Source organism: Drosophila tropicalis, unplaced genomic scaffold (genome assembly GCF_018151085.1).
Source record: "Drosophila tropicalis isolate 14030-0801.00 unplaced genomic scaffold, ASM1815108v1 contig_593, whole genome shotgun sequence".
NCBI lineage: Eukaryota > Metazoa > Arthropoda > Insecta > Diptera > Drosophilidae > Drosophila > Drosophila tropicalis.
Window position 1 is genome coordinate 11,988,782 of NW_027173070.1, and position 15,534 is coordinate 12,004,315.

At 33.1% G+C, this 15,534-nt stretch overlaps 1 non-coding gene across 1 annotated transcript; it reads right to left on the reverse strand.

Moving 5' to 3' along the window:
• Positions 1–2,592: 2,592 nt before the first annotated feature.
• TRNAG-UCC (transfer RNA glycine (anticodon UCC)) lies at positions 2,593–2,664 on the reverse strand. Its single transcript has one exon. It is a non-coding gene; the product is annotated as a tRNA-Gly (tRNA).
• Positions 2,665–15,534: the final 12,870 nt, after the last annotated feature.

Genomic DNA, 15,534 nt, shown 5'->3' on the forward strand with positions numbered 1-15,534 from the left:
GTTTGCTGTATTCGCATGTTGCTCTTGTTCTTTTTTAATTGAATTGATTTGCATTTTTCACGCAGGCGTTGCTCATGTGGAGCTTTGTTGAAAAGGCGAAAGCAGGAAATCAAAACTCTTAGGAATTAACGTTTCAAATTACTTTATATATTGACTAAAGTCCTTCTTTATACATATCTCTTTCACATACATTTATGTATGTATTGTTAATTTGTTAATTACTTGTACAATTTATATTAAACATGCATTAACACCCCGAAAAATTGTTATTAATTAATATGTAATTGTTATGGGCAGGCGACATGACAGCAAGAGCCCCACAGCTATGAACTTAAGGCCCTTCCCCCCCGCATAAAAGGAGACTAACCTCCTATATGTATCAGTTCAATGAAATGTAACAGAGAGCGGGTAGGAAGTGTGTGGGAGTGAGTGTGAATGGGGAATGGGGGCTGGTCTGGCTGCCCTTAACAAATTAATAAACTGACCAATTTTGGACACAATAACGACAAACACGAGAAAACCACATAAATCAATTTTAATTTCAATTTCAGTTTGAACATAAACAAAAGTAACAAACAGCAATAAAATTTTGAGAAATGCTAAGACAGAAGGATCGACTAAATGATACCTTTTAGAAAGGAAAATTAAAAGATATGAAATTGTGGCCTTTTTTCCTTATTTCACAGTCCAAGATTCGTCCATGAATAACTTTGTAGGAAGAGAAGTTAGACTTATAAATGTCTTACTTTTAATGGAGGGACATATTAAACCTAGAATTTGCAAAAGTTGTAATTTATATTTAGGGGATTTTAACATTCATTCCTCAGATGTTTAGTATACTTTTAAAACGAAATACTTGTTTTAAATATTTACAATTTTGGAGTTTTAAAGCATCATCTTACGACATTCTTTATGAATAAACATCCATAGAACATATACAGCAAAAAATAATCTAATTTTAAAGAATGTGTCTCTCCCATGGTCACTTTTTTCAAGTGCTTGTTGTCTCTACCCACACATAATATGCAGGGTATTAAATTAATTTTTCGGCTGTTTTAACTACATAAATGCACAGCTAACCCCATTTGATTATAGGGTATACAAATTCAAAATAGCTAAACAATCATAAATAATAATTAAATGCTTGAAAGATAATTAAAAACTCGAGCGTAATTATTGGAAATTTTGTGGCCAACGATAGGGCCAGACATTGGTTAACCAAATGTGGCGTTAATTATATGAAAATTGTACATAATACGAAATAATTTTCACAAAATTTCCAACATTTGTGCCATTTAACTCCTGTCTCTATACTTTACTTTAACACTCTACATCGCTCTCTCTCTCTCTCTTTCGCTTTGCTATCAATTATATGGCTCGTTAGTCTTTTTTTTTTTGTGATATCCGTTTCCTGTTTTCTATCCTCTATTTGATCCATTTGTAACGGTTAATTGGTCAAAGGGTATTGCATAGAAGCAGGTCATATCGTTTGACATAGTCTCTCACTTCTAATTGCACATTTGTATGCCTAATCGAACTGTCCAATTCGATTTGTTTCACTGTCCATCGTGGAATTTGTGTGCCATGTTGATTTTTCTTTTCTTCATCTCCCTAGATATATATTTTTTCCTTCTTTTTCTCTGTTGACAATTCTCTTTTTTCCAGGTGTTCGTTTGAGCTGTTAAAGCAAATGAAGCGTGACATTTTCCACATTTTTCTTTACGTTTATTTTTCTCTCTCTCTCACATTCTACTCGTCGGGTTTTCCATTTTCTTTTTCTCTGTTAAAAGAACTAGGTAAATCGCCAAAAGGATTCTTTTCCCTTCTTATTGTTTCTGCAATCAATTGGTCTTTAACTGTTGATACCTTGTTAACAAGGGACTTGGGTGTTTTATGTGTACTCCCATTCCCTTTTGTTGATGGCCCAGCGGGTGATGGAACAAAAAATAGCATTCAAGTCACGCTTTTTTATTTCAACTGAAAGCCTTTTTGTAAACTTGTTTAGAGCTTTAGTTAAAAAGTCAAGAAAATCTTTTGAAATTCGATTAAAAATTTAAATAATTGAACTCATTATTATAGTTTATACTGTCGACATCCTAAATAAATTTAGTTTACCTACTTTTTGAGTGATTTTAATATAAAAATTTACGAAAAAAAAACACTTCGAAATTAATTAAGAGTATTTTACGTTTGAATTTGGTTTAAGTTTTAAAGCTGTTAGACGGAGAATTATTAATAATAAATTGAAACTGAAATGCAATTTCGATTAAAACATTTACGAGGAAATTTCACTTTGGGAAATTTGAGTACAGCCCTTTTAAAAACCCAATTAAAATTTCATTTTCCAAATTTTAAATATTCTAAACTATTAAATAATTTCAATTAAATTTAGGATCGCGGTTTAATTTTAAAGCTTTTCATTCAATTTAGCGATTCTCTGGCTCTGTCTCCAATAACACAAAAGAAAATACATACCTAAATTAATATCCATCACATATTTCAAAATAAACTTAACACGTTAGTCAAATTTGAATTATTTAAACAATTATTTGAAGGTTTTAAAAATAATAATATTAAAAAAAAATTTAGTTGTGCGTCGGCCGGGAATCGAACCCGGATCAACTGCTTGGAAGGCAACTATGCTGACCATTACACCACCGACGCCCCTTGAATTGCTTGAAAATATTTCCCCCTTTCAACTGCCATCCCAACTAAAACAAAAACAGAAACTATTCTAAATATAGAACAAGAGCTTAAGAGCAAACACATCTGCATACTGAATTCGGGCAGCAGCCTCTTAGTCTTATCAAATTTGGGTCAGACAGTGAAATCTGTCGGCATAGTTTGTACTTATAAATATGAGGGTCAATATTATACATACATAGATTAATATTGTATATATGTAACTACATATGTATGTATGTATGTATTATGTTTGTATGTAAAAACTATGTTGTATATAATTGGTTTTATATATATGTATATATATGCTTTAATAGGAAGTTGGCTAATTTATATTTACAGAGACTGCTTAATGACTTTTCTTCGATTGTTAAATTATCAAAAATTTATGTAGAAATTTCTACAGAGTTAAAAAATTTAAATATTTTTAAAAAATTTATGTGATCAAAAATTTATTTAAAATATTTCAACCCATTTTTTTACGTTTTTCTACTTTGAAAGCAGCAAATTTATACATTTTTATACTACTTTAGGAATATTTTAAGTTTTTTAAAAACTTTTAAAGTGAATATGCACAATTTAAGTATGCTTTATTAGCTTCAAGTAGTTTTTTAGTTAGTTTTATTAAGTTTAGTCCAAGAAAAAACTTTACTTAGTTGTGTGAAAATTATTCTGAAAAACAAGATTTGAAATTTTATGATTTTTTGAATAAATCCAAAACAAGATCAAAAGGAAAAAAAGTAATTGTAAGATTATTTTCTAGAAATTCTAAAAAATTAAAATGATCATTCACTTATGATCTTTAACTTATGTATTAATTTAAGACACAAGCTTATGCAAAAAAATGTTTTAAATATTTATGTATAGGTTTATTTTTCAAACCAAATAATCATTGAACTTCGGAAAAGAACAATTAATCAATATAAATCAATCAAAGACTCAAATTTTAAAAAAGAGGCTATGAAAAATTTGAACTTTTAATTTATTCTAATAACATTTAAATTAAATTTTTAAAAGTATTGTTGTTAGTAAATCAATTTTTAATATCAAAAAGTTATGTTTCGTCTCCCCTGTGAAACTAAATCACTAAAGAACGTCTAGTTTTAAAACTAGAAAGGCAAAAAAAAAAGTGCCCCATGGGGTCTCTTCTCAGTGGAAAACAATTTTTTACGGGTTAGCTACCTTTTGGCTGCTGTTGTTGAAGCGTAAAATAAAACAGCAAGAGTGAGCCCAAGACCAAGAGCAACCAGCTCGTGTCTAGTCTCGATCTTTGACTTTGGACTCCCTATATTTGTGTTACACACATGGAGAGTCAGAGAAGTAGAGATACCTACATGGTATCTTCCGTCTTTAATTAATTTGTATGATCCGCGCTCACAGCATGTCTATTCTGTACATGGAGAGTATCTGGTAAGTAATTTCCCGTATCGAAAGCACAACAAATTACAGGCAATACATCAAAATGGCTAAAAAAACAGCAGAAATCTCTTAAATGACTTTTTTTTTTGTTTTCCTCTCCATTTGTTTTCTTTTATTGAGAGCTGCGAATGGAGACAAGAACGAAGGGGGGGATGGACTACCTTTTTTGACCATTTTGACCGTTTGACCAATTTGATTCCTGTAGAGCTTGGCGTATAATTGATTGGCTCTTTGGTGCTTTTAGCTGTTATTTCTTGACACTGATGCTAAATGATGTCATTGTGGTTTGGGTCTATTTCTTTTCTTTCTTTTTATCTGTATATTGTATCTTGTTTTACTCTGTTTTTTTTTGTTTCTACATGTATCTTTTTTTCAGTAACTTGTTGCTTATATTTCATAGAATTTCATGCCTATTGAGTTGTCTACTTTGGTTAATTGTGCCTATTATTTAAAGTTAATCGTTTAACAGCACCGCCTGATTTGTGTCTAGTCACGTTCGTTTATTACAAAGAGAATGCAAATGAAGCGATCAGAAAGATAAATGCCATAGAAGGTATATAGATTATAGACAAAAATAACAAACAAGGTCATTTGACCAACATTCAAAGTATTAAATTTTAAAACTCACCGAACAACTATGTCATTTCGATGCATTGACTTTTTCTTTGTCTTTGCTTCTCAGCAAATAACTTTTAATTATTAATTTTCATTGTTTAGGCAAATATTTTAAGAATTCTGACCCCATTAAGACCAACTGATAGCCTAGAACTAAGTCCTTATTAAAGATATATGAGTTTTAACTTATAAGCTAATCAGTTTAACATATGTAACTTTAATTAGAAAGGATTTTCCTAGCAGGAATTGAACTAGGTGAAATGGTAAAAATTAATGAACTTTCTATAATATAAATAAAATATAAAAAATATTAATAAACAACAATCTCAAAGCTTTGGAATGTTTCTATCTCCATTTAATATGCTTAGAAGTTTAAGAAGAAGAATTGGTCCAAAAGAAGTCACAGAATGAAATGGACCGTTTCTTAAGCGTATTTAGCAACATCTTCAGCGAACTAGATTGATTTTTTGAGCATTTACACTTTTCGTAATGTCAAAGTGAAGACTTGTGTGTGTGTGTGGTTTTAGCCCAAGGATCGTTTTCTACCATGTTTCTCGTTCAGTTGCAGTTAATTGAAAATTATTTCAGGCACCTGCACATGCAAAGCAATTTAGCTCTGGGCCAGTTGCCTAGTTGGCAGTTCTGATATGCTGTCTCCTACCTAAGGCAAATGCCAGAACCTGTCCAGTTGAGTGTACGCCTCATCATGGTGTGGCATGATTCATGATGGGTGAAAAAAACCAAAACAGAAAAAAACAACAGCAACAGCAACCAAGCAAAGAAAAGTGAGAAAGCAATGCCAAAATCAGGTTATAAGGTATGGAGAAGTACTCTACCCACACACACTCGCACACACACACACACACACATGTCAATCAGTCAAATGCAGTTTTGAAGACCAGCAGCAGCATCAATTCAAATCGAAATTATTGATGACTGAACAACCAACAACAAAAAGCCCTTGAAACAATTTTTCGCCAAGTCAGAAAGCGGAGTTGGTCAAACAATTTTAGGTATGGTTATATCATTAATTCCTTTCGCCCCATGTCAAATGCAAAACTTGCCAAGTCACAAATCGATGCGTAATTAATTGGATCTGGCCAACTTTCGCATGCTGCATGCAATTAAAAATTCATATTCAGGTTTAATGTCTGGGACCCTGCCTGAATGATTCGCCAAACGCAACTAAGTAACTTGCTCTTAGAACTTGAAACTTACTCAGCATGTGGTTAGTTCCTTTGGGGTTAACAGAGAGAGAGAGAGAGAGAGAAAGAGAGACAGAGAGAAAGACTTGTTTTGACCATTGACTGCCTGGCACACACAGAGACATAAGGGGAGTTGGGGGCATCATCTTCTTTTCAGTTGCTGTGTGGGCTCCCCAACTGGCGAAAAGCAGGACGAGACTCCAAGCAGAGGGGACAGATGAAAACTGAAAATATATGGTCCGTTGATTACCGCTTGCTGTGATTTTTGATTATGCAGTTTCCGTTCAGGTTTCCATTCTTCATTTTAGCATATGTAATTTGGTTTTTGCGTTCATCCAGACATGAAGCCAAGGACTTTGTTGCTCCGCCATATGCACATACGTATGCACACATACAAAAATGTGAAATTAGTTGCTTAATAAGCAAAAGCATTTTACAAAAATAAAGGTGAGAAGTATGAAAGGAGTAAGAGAGAAAGAAGTAAATGCAAATAAATGTCTGAGAAAGAATCAACATTAAAAGTGGGGGGAAACTAACTACATGGAAGATGTACGGCAATAAAAATCAATCTGGGAAAAGATGATGCAGATGGAGTGTGAAATGGGGAATGGATAGATACAGAAATATTTGTACATGCCAAAGTTAATAAATATAAATAAAACAAAATAGATAAGAAAATGGAGAATTAATATTTAGATTTGATTTAATAATGATAGGGAAAATATACTTCGAAAACAGCATTAAGGAGGCATGTTTAAATAGATAAGACGAAGGAAATCTTAATCTTTATTAGAACGTTTAAACCTTTGAGTTAGAGGCTCCAAAAGATTATCCATGTAAAAACGTTATCAGTAGTCTTTCAAGTCAATCAAGGCAATTAAAACCAATATTGATAATTTGGTAAGCATTCTGTAAGTTTCGACGTCTTAATTATGAGACGAAAGTTATCAGACATAAATTGTGGCTTAAATTGTGTGACTAATTTAAAATGTCCAGCTTCAATATTTAAATCTTCAATAAATATTTTCAAATATTTCTTACAACGTTATAGGATTAAGTTAACCACATGGGATTTTAATAGTTTATTGTCAGTCCAATCTTAAATAAAAGAAGTTTAATTTTGTACAAAATTATGCATTTATTTAATCAATTGTTTTTGAACCACCTATTCTCTCACATTTTAAGTTTAAGATACTCCAAAAGTATTCATTTGGACACACAGATATTAAAGCCTCACTTAAGCCAAGTAAGCCAAGTATCATGAACAATTTAGTCAGCATTCTGCAACTTATAAGGACTTGGCATGGAATGAAATTGGTAAAACAAAATTTAATAGGAAATACAAAATGCAACTAAAGTTAACATTTTTTAATAAGTGTAACTAAAGGGAAAATTTCCAGCAAAATGCTAATTTGTTTGGTTGAAAATTGGTTTGTATTGGTAGAAAATTTAATAAGTAAACTAAAATAGGTAATATATTATATAAATTGTATTATAAAAAGTTTTAAAAGAAATTTGTCCGGCTTATAGTAGACATTGTAGGTACCCCTTAAAGGCAGTGGCTGATCTAGGATTGTGAATTCGTGAAACTTTGCTCCCATTTGTCCAATTGGACATTATTCTTTAAAGACTAACCCACAAAAAACGCATTAATGGAATGTACCAAAAAAGAATTGATGCCTTTATTCAACTTTAATTAGTTAGCCATAAGTACATTGATGTTTTTCTCGATCCCAGTATTGGAATCTTGGACATTCGGCCATACTAAGGGCAAACAAGCCCATTATTATGAACATTTTGAGAAACATTCTGCACACTTCAGCGTCTATAAAGTAAATAAATGTTAGTGAAAGCAAAAAACAGAATTGTCGCTTAAATTGTCGCATTGTTGTGTGACTAAACTAAATTTTTCAGATGTAATGTTAATTTATTGGTTTGATTTGATTTTTGTATTATATACGGAATTGAAAACACAAAATAAGCAGCAATTCATATTTCTATGGGTGGTTTTGATCAAGAATATATATTCGATATACAATAGACTTAAAAACTTTTCTCCCAAAAGGTTATTATTTTAACTCCAATCAGATGTAAGTTTTAATTAATAAATAAAATAACTAATGTAATATGATAACTATTAATTAAACTTTATACTTTGTTGTACGCTATGTTTTAAAAACTATATAAGATTTATAACATTTCCCTTAAGGAATATTTACCGAAAATAAATAAGTTTGAGATCGAAAAAGCCATGAAAAATTGTTGGTGAGAATATATGGTAGACAGAATGATAAATGAGAATGGAGGAGAGTAAGTTGCTGTTTTTCTTTGGTTCACACACAAGGAAAAAATCAATAAAAACTATTTTCCAAAAATAAAATTTTATTTTACTCACAAAATTGTTTTCTAATTATTATTTTGGTTGGTTCTTTTTCTCAGTGTATATATCTTTCAAACACTATGATCCCTTCGTTGTCCATTTCTAATTTAAGCATAAAGTGCCATCTATCTGTTTGTTCTTCTGTCTGCAAGGAGAATCAAATATATATACGTAACATATATATGATATATGAAGCTGATGTCTTATGCTTTATAATGGAATATGAGCAAAAAAAAAAGAAGAAAAAAAGAGAAGAATTACAAATTGCACACGCACACAAAGAGGTGAGGAGAAGAGAGAAGTGTAGCAGGGAGACGGAAGGGAGAGGGCAGTGCTTCACTTGATGATTAATGTAAGTCGCGTACAAAAGTAGAGAGCAAACGCGCCCAGGACGGACGCCTGGCTATGATGCTCATGACGATGATGACTCCGACTCCAACTTTGACTGGCTTTCTTGGAACTCCACCATCGGCGGCACACAATGGCCATTGGGCAATGGGCATTGTGTCATTGCCTGACTGACTGAATGACTGACTGACAGTAAATAATCTATCAATAATTGAGGCAGAGCCTCTTGCCATTGCGGCTCGTGCTGGGACCACACTTGGTGATATTAAAGGATGCTTCAATATGGACTGCGGCATGGCCCCCTAGCCGTAGCCCTAGCCCAAAAGCCACGCCCAACACTTGAATGCCGCCCGCCCCTGCTACGCAATGCTTTCATGGTTGACTGCGTTTAGGCGCTCGATTCGATTATTTATGTCATTTGCTTTGACATTTATCATTCCACACAATTCATGACGATGTTGTTGTTGTTGTTGATACTTTTTTTTTTTTTGCCTATACTTCTCTTGGCTTTTGTCAAGGCCAGGATGAGGATGCTGAATCTGGTGCTGGTGCTGGTGATGCTGCTGTCGCCATTGCCGGGTTTGGGCCCTTTGGCTATTTATGGCCGCGCTACTTAACATAAATTTTATTGCTTTTGGTTGGGCTTTGGTTTACTCACCGAGACAACCGGGCCAAAAAACCCCGCAATACTCTCTCCAGCCCTCCAGTTTACCAGTCCTGTCTATGAATTGATGAGCATTCATTTATTGCCTGATTAGTTCTCGACTTTGGCTTTTTATGGACTGAACAGGGCTAACCAACAGAATGGCCATTAGCGCAGGAAAAAAATTAAAAAAAAAAAATGAAGTAGGTAGGATATACATTGAATTCCACAATGCTTTAATAACGAGTTAACTTTTATTAGCAACGTATGAGTTGGGGGCTAAAAGCAATTCAAAGACAAACAATGTTGTTCAAAGTTGGATTAAAATTGTGAAGGGACAAGGCTATTATCTAATTTGAATCGAATTTTATATATGAAGAATGTCTGCAAGAATTTTCTCATATTTTAATTTTAATTTTTGTCACTTCAATGAAATTTAAGATTTGGCATTGTTGAGGTGAACAATAAGGAGGAATAATAAAATGTTTCCCTGAGTCTGAGTATCAAATCAAATTTCAATCTGTTAACTCAATATTTGTCGTTAAATAAAACAATAACATTACGACAAAGAAAATCTAGAAAAACTTTTGTGGTTTTCGAAAAACTTTTCTGAGATTTCAGCCACACTTCGATCCATTAATTTATTGATTGCTTTCGATTTCCCAATCTCTGCAGATATTTTTTCTTTTTCTTGGCCAATAAGCAAATGCTACTACCAACAAACGAAACATTTGGCGTTGTTAAACAAGCAATTCAATCCGTTATCTCGACAGCATCGGGCTTTAAAATACAAGCATGAATACTTAAACAAACATTCCGACAAGAGGCAAGCAGTTAGGTTAAGTGAGCTAAGGGAAACCGGGTGGGGAAGAGGAAACACTGCACATTTTGCGCAAAAGCGGCAACAACTTTTAATTAAAAGCAACATTTTCACAGGCCTTCGGAACAAGCTTATTAACAGTTACTTTTTTCCTCCACACATACACACACACACTGACGCAGTTGTGAGAGATTTACTCCATGCCCATGTCCATTTAGTCCCGAGTCGAGAAGTTGGTTACCTTCTTCTCCATCTGCTCCTCCAGCTACCGCTCCTGCTGCGAAAAGGAACACTGTCAATTGATAAACAAGTCAACTGTCACTTAGGACTCGCGTTGATAGCTTTTTATCGAGAACCAATCCAAGCGAACCAATCCAAACGAACAACTCGACGACAGAGAGACAGAGAGTTGGGCCCAACGCTAATCAGCAGGCAAAATATGTGTGTGGGGATTGGGTGGATTGGTATATGGTGTCCAGTCCCCCTGTCTAGTGATGATATATAGTATTACTGTTTAGTATAAAATATACCAAAGTCACGAGAGATTTAAACATACATTTACTTTAATTTGCCAGTTCGATCACGCTGCCATCTCCTCTATATAGTCACCTCCAGTCTACGGTCTCTTGGTCCGTTGTCTGACCGTATGTGTCTCCTCCACTTGTTGCCGGCGGCGATGGCGATAAGCAACGACAACGCAAAATACGCAATGACACATGTCACAAGTCTTTTATATTGTTTTTACTTTGTTTCAATACTCTTTGATAGGGTATATAGGTTAGAAGATTTTGAAAAAGGTATTTATTGTCTAATATATCAAACTAGATAGAATTTCCGTTTCTTGACGACTTCATAGGAACGGATACTAAAGATGTAAGAAGGTGTCATTAATCCAGTGGATTTTCGTTTCTAAAAAATATCTCCTATAAGTTTTCTTTGAGTCTGCTGAAGATAAACTGAAAAACATAAAAGGGGAGAAGTTGAATCAATCCATGACCCACTGCAAGGGTATATTCAAGTCGTCTTCTTTAAAATTTCCTTTGGGTTTTAGTTTAAGTTTGGGGTTGTAGTTTGTTTTTTTTTTAATCAAAAGTGGAAATTAAACGCGGCTAATGAAGATTTTAATTGCGTGCAACAAAAATGAAGTTGCATGTGGGTTGCCGACTCGAATGGCTTGAATTGGAGTCGATTTGAGTGGATTGGAATGAGTTGGGGAATGGGTTGGGCTTGGGTTGCTAGCGACGACATTATTTGAATATCTATCTGTACAACATACATATTTAAGCAGCAGGAAGGGAGCTCTCAGCTAGAGAGGAATAGCGACTGTAACATGGCCAGCATTTGTAGTGAATGCTTTTGACACGCAATCTGTGAATATGAATGCCGAATGGCGAGCCAACAACTTTTACTCGCAGCATTAGAGAGAGAGGGAGACGCAATTTAGAGTTGGAAGTTTAAGTTGGAGCCAGAGTTAGAGTCTGAGTGATAAACATTTAAGCTGCTTAGGTTTATTTTTTGTTTCTGTCTGGTATTTGGTTTTAACTTTGGCTGATTGCACACTGCAGCCGTCGTTTATGACAGGTCCCATGAGTTTTTTTTTTTTTCCGAGTTTTGGTAATGTGGGCAGTCATCATACAGACATAAGTAGAAAAGTTTCGAAATGCAGAATTTTTTGAATGTTATTAAGGGAATGCTACCAATGGACATGGGAATGGGATTACAATGAGGAAATAAAAATGCACTTCAAATGAAATTTATATGAACTAAACAAAGAAACAAAAATACATAATTATTTCCACCTTAAAATCAATTGGCTTGGAGTTGGTTTCGCCATTTTTATAAGTAGACATTTATAAAGTTAAAGAGTTTCGATTTTCTCTAGCATACTTTAGGGCGCCAGAAATTAAAAAAAGTTTGGAACTACTCCACTATGCTTAGGTGACCAAATAAACTAGCTGACGCAATACTTAAATACTTTTATTACAATTTCATACAATTTTCACCGTAACAGGCTTTAATATCTCTCGAACAATTGCGTCTGAGTCTATTGTTGCATTTAATATCAAAGTTAAATTCTTATCTCATTCTCTGTCTGTCTCTCTCTCTCTCTCTTTCTATCGGGCTCCGTATCTTTTTTCGGGCAAGGTCAATGAACGTTGAGAGACTAATTAGTATGCCGTTTGCATATGCCAAAAATGCTTTGTTTGCACTAATTTCAGCGACTCAGATTTCATAGGCGTCTGACAGAAATACAGCCAAGAAGAAAAATTCGTACTCATTTTGAATATAGTTGGGTTAGGCTAAACAGAATTTTATTCACATTGAAAAATTTATTTGGGTAAAGCTAAACAGATTTTATTAATAGGATCCCAATAATAAAGTCCTTTACAACGATCCTTTGGAATATTTTGCGGAAGCGCTTTACTCAGCGCCAACAAGCCAAGTACTATGAACAATTTAAAAATCATACCGCAAGCTCGGAAGTCTGAATGTGAAATAAATATTTTCAGAAAAAAATAAACAAAAAATTTGCGAAGCAAAAAGCGTAAAAAAACGTCATTTGAATTCTTTTCATTATATCATGAAATAAAGCGGATCAAACTGTGTACTTATAATTAGAGATACGAAAAAAGTAACAGAAAAAATCAAAAGGTATTTAAACTTTTATTTATCGATAGTTTCATAACAGTTAGTTTGTTTACAAAGAGGTCATGGACAGGAAATTAACTGAATAGAAAATCTATAGATTGCCGTGGTTTATTCGGTTATTGGTATACAGACTCTGTGAACGGGATGCAAATAATAACGAGGCCAGTTACAAAGGCTTTCTGGAATGACTTTGGCCTGACTTAAGGCCAACAAGGCCAGTGTTATGTACAATTTAATAAACATACTGTAAGCTTTGTCGTCTGGAAGTAAAGTAAATGTTTTTAGATAACATTCAGAACAGAAATCGCCTAACTTGCGTGGCTAAACGTAATTTTTCAGTCCCAATGAGTTAAACCGAACGCTCGTGTGAAATTAGATTAATATAGGAATTTTTATGCTATGGCATAAGTTTTAGCCCAATAACTATGATAGTTTTAAGGCAATTATTCAAAAATTAAACATTTGTTAGTATAATAAACCTATGTAGTAATGAGGTTGCCAAATTTCTTCAAAATATAGTCATTCGCTTTTGAAGAAATTTGGCAACCTTATACTAGGTATAAATATATACATATTTGGTTATAGAAACGGTTTCGTTTCGTATTCTATCATCACCGATTTGAATTGCCAAATTGTCCTACAAAAGTTCGCGATAATCTCAAATTTTACTTTTACTTCACAAATGTCTGTAGAGAAATAAAACATTTTGAATGTAAATGTTCAAACTAGAAAAACTGGACAGAAATCCTCACTTAGGGCTAGTAGGTTAAGTAAAGCAAACAATTTGAAATACATTCTGCAAGTAATAAAAACTGAATGGGAACGAAATATTAAAACTGTCAGAAACAATTAAGTGTAAAGAAAATAGTGTGACTGAATTGAAATTTAAAGAGGTTAAGAGCCGAGCAGTTAACAGATGAAAATATGGCAAAAAGTAATTTCATAGAATATTTAAAAAATATTAAATTGTATTCAAACTTGTTCATATCGTGGTAGTTTCCAGTAAACTTTCAAGTATTCATATAAATTTATCTACCTTTTTTTTTACCAGTGACATACCAAAGAAAAATGGTCAGAGTTTAATTGTAAAAAACCTTGTTTTTATTTGATTTCAATTGATTATCCAAGCAAAAAAAAAATACATTTGTCGCGTAACTCATTGTAATAAAATAAAAAATTACATTTTCTGCAATTAACTAGGCCAATTAGGGCCATCGTCAGGTACCATTTAATGAGCATACTGTAAGTCTCTAGAATCAAAACTGAAATGAGAATAACTATAAACGCAAAATCACAATAAAAATAAAAATTCGTTCTAAATTGTGTGACTAACTTGATTTGTTTAGATGCTTGTCATAATAATTTGCATTAAAGAGCGTAAAAATATTTTAATGATTAACTACACATTTTTTACAAATTTATTTGGTCACATGGTAGACCGAAAAATGGAAACATGTATGTAAAAAAGTATGAGTAAATTTGTTTTTCCCATCCATGCAATAAAATTTACCGCATTCATAAAGGTTTCAAGGTGATGCAGACTTTTCACATTGACTGTATGTCCACTCTTGGTCATTTCTTCCTTCAAGTTCTTCTCTTCTTGTGTGCGTTGTTGTTAGTTCTCAATCTCAATATCCTGCTGTGCCTCTCATTTGCTATTCATTTCGTTGCTGTCCATGACTTGACTTATGTGTATTACTGCAAATATCAATTAATGCACAAAACGTGCATGAAATATTTAACAAGATTTTTATCCACTGACCTTGAGGTTATAATAAACTTCCCACACATATCTGCAGACATTGTGTCTAAAGTGTAAGAGTAAGAAAACCCATCTTGTACCCTTTAGTTGACAGTGAAGAAAAGCTGGGTATTTAAGAAGTGCGAAAATATGAACTGCATTAACTTATATCTAATCTTAAAGAAATATGTCGGCTTTTTTTTTTTTGTACTAAAATAAATGAAGTGGTTTCAAGTACGTAAGGTCGATTAGTTATCAATGAGTAACTTCCTGTCGACTTACAGAAACAAATTGAAATTTATTTTTACAGCCTTTCAGCATAATTGATATGCCTGTTGAATTTATGTGTAAGACGAGGTCAAGTCACGGACATTTAGTTTATTCCTGGTCAAAGTGTTATAAGCCAAACTACTGGACTGCATCTGTAATCACTTTCAAGCACCATTAAGTAAATTTCAAGATTGCCAAAATTACATTACGCATTAGTAATAGTGGGAAGAGAACTATTCTATTAAGATACAAATTTCATTTCATGATATTGAAAACTTAAGCTCAATTTTAAACCAATATTTGGTTAAAAACAAAATGAAACATTTTGTTTGGGTTTCTACGCATTTGGCATTCACAAAATGACCAACTTTGACCAATTTCAGTTTCGAGGCACGTTTTGTTTATTTGTTTGCTTGGTGGTGCCTTTTTTTTGGTTTATACCCTTCAGGCAAAAATTTATAAGGGCATATTAAAGGTACAAAATGATTGACGTCACTTGATGACCGAAAATGATTTAAGATTTGGATTATAGAAAAAGTGATAAGAAGAATCCTCAGCTAAAAAGGATCAAAGTTTATTCAACGAAAAAAATATTACCATGAATATTATGTTAATATTATTTTAAGGTAAAATAATAATTATATCTGAGCTTCTCTATTTAGGAAACTCTTATCAAAAAGTTTTGTTTCCACATAAATAATATTAATCGATTCGTGGAAAGTTGATTGTTCATACTCCAAACTATTTCGGAATGATTGGAAC